This window comes from Humulus lupulus, chromosome X, assembly GCF_963169125.1.
Source record: "Humulus lupulus chromosome X, drHumLupu1.1, whole genome shotgun sequence".
Classification (NCBI taxonomy): Eukaryota; Viridiplantae; Streptophyta; class Magnoliopsida; order Rosales; family Cannabaceae; genus Humulus; species Humulus lupulus.
Genome location: NC_084802.1, coordinates 227,398,416 through 227,406,661, shown reverse-complemented (window position 1 = coordinate 227,406,661; position 8,246 = coordinate 227,398,416).

The window sequence follows — 8,246 nt, the reverse complement described above, 5'->3', positions numbered from 1 at the left end:
ACCCCGGCAGACTACAGTCATGGCTAACTTCGTCGTGATAGATTGTGTTTCAGCTTTCAATGCGGTATTGGGGAGACTATCCCTAAGAGAATTGAAAGCCATAACTTCTATATATCACTTGGTCGTCAAGTTCCCAACTCCAGGAGGAGTAGCTAGTATGAAAGGAGAACAAAGAGAAGCGAAGGAGTGTTACAACACCTCCCTCTATGCTTCTGTGAAACCATAGGAACCAATGGCCATGGTGATACATGAGGCGCTACATGTGCCCGTGGGGAGCCCACAAGAGCTAGACCCCCGAATCGTGGAGGAGTCAGGAGCAAAACCTGTGGAGGCAGTAGAGGAGGTTATAGTAGTGGAGGAACCGTTGAGAAAACTGAAGGTAGGAAAAAGCCTGCAGAGCGACGTGAAGGAGGAGTTGATAAGGTTTTTGAAGGATAATCTGGATGTATTCGCGTGGAGTCACGAAGATATGGTGGGTATAGATCCCAGCGTTTTGTGCCACCATTTGAATATCTCCCCTGAAGCGAGGCCCGTTAGGCAGAACAGGCGGGCGCTGGACCCAGAGAGGTACGCAGCCTTAAAGGAAGAGGTTGACAAGCTGAAGACCAATGGGTTTATCCGCGAGTCATTTTACCCTATATGGGTGTCGAATCCAGTACTAGTCCCAAAACCGAATGGAAAATGGAGGACTTGCGTTGACTTCTCAAACCTGAATAAAGCTTGTCCTAAGGACAGCTTCCCGCTCCCGAGAATAGACCAGTTGGTGGATGCGACGGCAGGGCATGAATTACTTAGCTTCATGGATGCCTACTCTGGATACAACCAGATTCCTATGAACCCAGCTGATGAAGAGCATACGTCATTTATTACGGATAAAGGGCTCTACTGCTATAAGGTGATACCCTTCGGGTTGAAGAACGTGGGTGCCACCTATCAAAGGTTGGTCAATAAGATGTTCGCCAACCAGATAGGGAGAAACATGGAGGTATATGTTGACGATATGTTGGTAAAAACCAGAATGCTGCAGAACTCAACAAGGACCTAGGTGAGATGTTTGACACACTCAGGAAGTATAGAATGAAGTTGAATCCCATCAAGTGCACTTTCGGTGTATCCTCAGAAAAATTCCTGGGTTTCATGGTCAACTCCAGAGGCATCGAGGCTAATCCTGATAAGATAAAGGCCTTGATAGAAATGAGCCCACCTAAGAACAAGAAGGAAGTGCAATGCCTAACGGGAAGGGTGGCGGCCCTTAATAGATTTATTTTGAGGTCAACCGACAAGTGCCTCCCCTTCTTTAACATCCTAAAAGGGAGCAAAAAGTTCGCTTGGGATGAGGAATGTGAAAAGGCATTTATTAAGCTGAAGGAGCACTTGGGAAGCCACCCCTGTTGGCAAAACCTGAAAAAGGTGAAAAGCTATACTTATACTTGGCAGTGTCTGAACATGCCATAAGTGCGGCCTTGGTTAGAGGGGAGAAGAAACAGCAACAACCCGTGTACTATATCAGCAAGCGGTTGGTGGATGCGGAGAATCGATACCCAGAAATTGAAAATTTGGCATATGCATTAGTTGTGGCCTCGAGGAAGTTGAGACCCTACTTCCATGCTCATGCAATCGAAGTTCTCACAGATAGTCCTTTGAGACAGGTCTTGCATAAACCTGAGACCTCAGGAAGGCTGATGAAATGGTCGATCGAGTTGAGCCAATTCGATATCGTTTATACCCCGAGAGCTTCCATCAACGGACAAGTGTTGGCAGACTTCATAGTGGAGTTCACCAGTCAGTCGAATGAAGGAAGAACAAAGGGGTCTAGAGGAATGGAGCCTGCATGTGGATGGGGTGTCCAATGAATGAGGGTCTGGAGCAGGTATCATGATGACGGGACCCGAAGGACATAAGATGTACTGTGCAATTGGGTTTGGATTTGAGGCCTCTAACAACGAGGCGGAGTACGAAGCGCCCCTGGTAGGCTTGCGGTTAGCCCAGGAGCTAAAGGTGACACGCCTTCGCATTTTTAGCAACTCGCAATTAGTGGTGTACCAGGTGAAAGGTGAATATCAGGTGAGAGGTCCCAAGATGGCTGCATACTTGGAAAGGGTGAAGGGCTATCTGGGACGATTGGAGGAATACAGCATAGAGCAGATCCCAAGAGAGAGGAATTCCCATGCCGATGCCCTCGCAAAACTGGCTTCCACTAAGGATAGGGATATGCTGGAGTCGATACCTGTGGAATACTTACCTAGACCCAGCATCGTAAGCGCGGACATACACATAGTTAGTGTCCTAAAGGAGTCGTGGGCTGAACCGATTAAGAAATACCTGGAGGAAGGAACCTTGCCTGTGGACAAGAAAGAGGCCCGAAGGTTGGTGTATAGGGCTGCAAGGTACACCTTGGTAGACAGGGTTCTATACAAGAGAGGGTTCTCGATGCCACTTCTGCGATGTGTAGAGGAGGAGGAGGCACTGAAAGTGCTGCATGAGATACATGAGGGTAAGTGTGGCAACCATGAGAGCGGACCCTCCACGGCCAGGAAGGCCATGAGACAAGGGTACTACTGGCCCTCCATGGAGAAAGACGCAAGTGACTTTGCCAGGAAATTCGACAAATTCCAGAGGCACGCAAGCTACACTCGGAAGCCCCCAAATGAGTTAACTATCATGACCAGCCCCTGGCCCTTCGCTATCTGGGGGATAGACTTGATCGGCGCCCTTCCCACAGGTAGGGGAGGAGCGAAGTACGCGGTGGTAGCTGTGGACTACTTCACCAAGTGGGTTGAAGCGGAACCCCTCGTGAAGATAACGGCCAAGCATATCACCGCTTTCATCAACAAATTCATTGTCTGTAGATACGGAGTGCCCTACAAAATTATCTCCGACAACGGCACCCAGTTTGACGGGGGAGCCTTCGAGGAATATTGTAGGGGAAGAGGGATAAGGAGAAGTTTCTCAGCAGTAGTACACCCACAGGCCAATGGGCAGGTGGAGGCCATTAACAGAGTTCTTAAAAAGAACTTGAAAACCAAGCTAGAGAAGATGAAGGGAGCCTGGGTGGAGGAGCTGCCAAATGTGCTATGGGCCTACAGAACCACCCCGCGCACAACCACCGGAGAGTCCCCATTCTCCTTAGCATATGGATGCGAGGCTGTCCTCCCAGTTGAGATGCAGGTTAATTCCTTCAGAATACAGGCGTACGGGGATGAGGCAACCGCGTAGCTCTGGCTGAGAGCTTGGACATGCTAGAAGAAAAAAGGGAAAAGGCACAAATGAGAATGGCGGTATACCAGCAGCGCGCAGCAAGGTATTACAACTCGAGGGTGCGAGAGAGAACTTTCAGAGTTAACGACCTGGTCTAAGAAAGGTACTCCCCAACACGCGAGACCCAGGGGTGGGGGTGCTAGGGGCAAACTGGGAGGGGCCCTGCCAAGTTGTTCAGTGCATACCCCCAAACAATTATAAGCTGGCGCGCATGGACGACACCGTCATACCTCGAGCATGGAATGCGGAGCACCTTAGGAAGTACTACTAGTGAGGCGCCCACACCCAATGCAAGCGGTATCGGTTTTCAACATGTTGCATGTTATCTTAGCTTGGTAGACAAAAATCAAAGAGGTTACTTAGATAACCTCCCAAGTAGGTGTAAGTTCCTTTTTTATGTAAGTCTTATATGTATCGTTGTAACCTGAATTCTATGAATGAAACTGGTCACATCTTCGCACGCTATTTTTTTTACTTTATGTGGGCATCAATCAAAGTGCCTGCCGAAGTAAACTTCACCAGACACTTGGGGGGGCAATAGTGGCCCGTGAAGATAAAGCATACAGCAAACAGGAGGATCCAAAAGAGGACCCCTTGCCCCAGGATCCTAAAAAGGACCCCTTGCACCAGGATCCTAAAAAGGACCTTCTATCAGGAGGACCCTAAAAGGGATCATGATCCTAAAAAGGACCCTCTAACAGGAGGATCCTAAAAAGGACCCTATGCACCAGGAGGATCCTAAAAAGGACCCTCTAGCAGGAGGATCCTAAAAAGGGCCCTCTAACAGGGGATCCCAAAAGGACCCCTTATATCAGGGCCTTAAACGAAGTCCTTATATATATAAAACAGGGAGAGGACCTTACAAGGCATCCCTTGGGTTCACAAGGATTAGCTACCCTTATGAACATCAAGGGGGCCAAAGGGTCTTACAAAAAAAAAACAACAACAACAACACACTTCCAAATAAAGGCAGATGCTCCCACAAGAGGAAAGACCTTAGAGAGAGCACCCACCAATAAGCCTAGAGCGGCCACCAAGCCGTCTAGCCAAAAAGGGTCCTAAAAGAGACCCTTGCAAAAATAGTACTATGAATAATGAAGAGAAAGACGCTTCTCGCAAAAAAATAATAAGCGCGCACAAGAATATATAAAAGGATAGCTAGAACCCAAGGGGTCAAAATATCCTTATAGAAGAAATCAAGAGGCACCAAAAAAGGTCTCATTGAACCCTTTCACTCTGGCTCCAAAGGACCTCTAGCCTAGTAAATAAAAGAGGGGAACCTACCAAACCCCACCATACAGGCTCAGAAAGACCTCAAACATAGAGGAATAAGAGATAAATAACCACACATGTGTATATATATTGAAAAAGGAGTCTTGATAACATGGAAAGATTCACTAAATAATAATAATAATACATAGGCTCAAGATGAGCATACGCCCGCAGCGGGACAGCTGACAGAAATGATGATATGACGACCTCAGGGCCTCCGGCCACGGGCGCTCCACACGGCCGCTCGAGCAACGGCGTGCTCGCCAAAAGAAGAGAAATCAAAGTTGGGATCCTGCCTCCACACACCGTAAAGGTCGCGGTCTATGGGCCTGTACTCGATAGCTGTCCTATCCGCCTCTAAGGAGGCAATTCTCTCCTGCGACGCGGCTACTTCGGCCCTAGCAGCCTCGAGTTCAGCCTATAAAGAAGTGACTCTCTCCTGCGACGCAGCCGCAATAGCCTTGGTCCCCTGGAGTTCGCCCTCTAGGCTGGTAACTTTGTCCTGCAGTGTAACGCACTGGTTACCCCAGAACAGTTACGGTGAACGATGGACCAGAAATTTGACCCGATACCCGAGTCCTTTGGTCAAAAATGTGCTCTAAGTGTAATTAACAGGTTAAGGTGAAAAACTACTAAAAAGGAAATGGATATTTTCATTACAAACTGCTCTGCAGAGCTAATCAAAACATTTACAAGTTGTTCTCAGTACAAAATGGTCATTACTGTTTCAAATTTACAATCCTGCCGACCTAAGCGGCAAAAATAGGGTAAACCCCCTAGTTCCTCTAAGAACGCCTTGGCCGTGGTGGTCAAGCAGCCGTATATGTACACATCACCACCTAAGCTCTCCACTCAAGGCTGGGTGAACTTTTCTTCCCCTTTACCTGCACCACATACCACCCATGAGCCAAGGCCCAGCAAGAAAACACAATAGAGCATGATATAACATCAACAATGATCATAATAATCATCCAGGACTATCAGTCCGAGCAAATAGAAGACTATTGCAAGAGCCACTAATATGGGGACAGCACCCTCCAGCCATGTGACGATAGGGTCACCAGGGCTTAACAGGGCCGCGGCCCTGGGCCATTCCCAAACGCGTTTTCAACTTCTCCAAGCTTCCAAAATCATACCTAACCATCCCCAATTATCAAAGAAAATTTCCCAAGCATCCCAAAACACCAAAACCCTCAAAACCCAAGGTTCAAACCAACCAAAAACTCAACAATTCACAAAGTCCAATTCAAAGCTTAGAAACTCAGAAAACTCAAAACTTTAAACTTAGATTACCTTTGATTGGGTTGTTTTCCATCAAATCCTTCGGTTAAGAAGCTTCTAATCTTTCCTAGGATTACTATTCCTCAATCCTCACTTGATTCCGACTCCTAGAACTCGAGATATCTTCGAAAATGCTCGAACGGTAAAACAGACTATCGAAAGGGAGAACGAGAGGTTTTCTAATCGTACGTTCTATCTGACAGCTACTTCAAGCTTAAGTAACCTCAAATAAAACCTAATGCTTGGGGTCCCGAAAATACCCCCGGGGACATTATAGTCAAAACCTCCAAAATTTCACCCTGATCTCAAATATTCCCAATTTATCATCAAATAAACATTTCTACTACCCCAAAATTGACCCCGTTATGACAAAACCGCTAATCCATTATATATGACCGTCTCATGCCGAATTGCTCGAATATATCTCCATAATAATGGAATCTCATTCACAAATCAAATTATGCACCCAAATACACACATTCACCCTCAATGGGCCAAATTATCAAAATAGCTTAATTATTTATATGTTGACCCACATGCACGCATATAACATCATATCATAATATAATTCACATATACTTGCATAATATCATTTAATGGCATAATTAAGCAAGTATGGCCCTCCCGGCCTACTAATCTTGCCATTAAACCATACCGGAGAATTCGGGGCATTACAACTATCCCTTCCTTACAAAAATTTCGTCCTCAAAATTTACCTGAATAGCTCAGGATACTGATTCTGCATGTCTGACTCCAGCTCCCAGGTCGCTTCCTCGACCTTGCTGTTCCTCCACAATACCTTAACCAAAGGTATCGTCTTGTTCCTGAGGACCTTATCTTTTCTGTCGAGTATCTGGACAGGTTGTTCCTCATAGGAGAGATCTGCCTCAAGCTCCAGATCTTCATAGCTCAAAATATGATTAAAGTCAGGCACATACCTTCGAAGAGCTGAAACATGAAATACATTATGCACGGCAGACAACGCCGGAGGCAAAGCCAACCTGTAAGCCACCTGACCAACCCTCTCCAGGATCTCAAATGGACCTACACATCTGGGGCTCAGCTTGCCTTTCTTCCCAAACCTTCTCACCCCTTTCCATGGTGAGACTCTAAGGAAGACATAGTCTCCCACCTGGAACTCCACGTTCCTGCATTTGGGATCTGCATAGCTCTTCTGTCTACTCTGAGAAGTAAGCATTCTAGCTCTAATCTTCTTTATGGCCTCATTGGTCCTCTAAAATGCCTCAGGACCTAAGTATCTCCTTTCACCTGTCTCATCCCAATGAATGGGAGACCTACATTTCCTACCATACAGCATCTCATAAGGTGCAACCCCAATGGTAGACTGATAACTGTTGTTGTAGGAGAATTCTATCAAAGGCAGATACTTACTCCAAGATCCACCAAAGTCCAGCACACATGCTCTCAGCAGGTCTTCAAAAATCTGGATCATCCTCTCAGATTGCCCATCTGTCTGAGGATGATAAGCAGTACTGAACTTCAACTGCGTCCCCATGGCCTTCTGCAAATTCCCCCAAAACATGGAGGTAAAGGTAGGGTCTCGATCTGACACGATCGACCTAGGTGCACCATGGAGCCGCACAATCTCTCTCACATAGAGATCTGCATACTGGTCAACTGTATAAGTAGTCCTCACTGGCAGGAAGTGAGCTGACTTGGTGTAGCGATCCATTATCACCCAAATTGAATCATGCTGACCAACGGTCCTGGGTAAGCCCACCAAAAAATCCATTGTGATGTCTTCCCACTTCCACTCTGGGATATCCAGAGGCTGCAGTAGCCCTGCCGGCCTCTGATGCTCAGCCTTGACTTGTTGACATGTCAAGCACTTAGCCACATACTCTACTACATCTCTCTTCATCCCTGGCCACCAATATAACGATCTCACATCCTGGTACATCTTCGTGGATCCTGGATGCAAAGAGTAAGGTGTAGTATGAGATTCATCCAGAATCTCTCGCCTCATTGCAGTGTCTAACGGAACACATATTCGCCCCTTGTATCTCAAAAAGCCTAACTCAGACACTGTATAATCTCTGGATGCTCCAGCTAGAACATCCTCTCTGATCTTGATCAGCTGTGGATCACTCAACTAACCCTCCTTAATTCTCTCTAACAGCGTAGACTGTAGCGTAATATTAGCCAACTGGCCCACTAGCAACTCTATACCAGCTCTGGTCATATCATCAGCTAACTCCCTGGCTATCAGCCTCATATCATAAATCTGTCCCGGACCCTTCCGGCTTAAAGCATCAGCTACCACGTTGGCTTTTCCTGGATGATACAGAATCTCACAATCATAATCTTTTACTAACTCCAGCCAACGCATTTGCCTCATATTAAGGTCTTTCTGGGTGAAGAAGTACTTCAGGCTCTTGTGGTCTGTATAAATCTCACATTTCTCTCCATAGAGA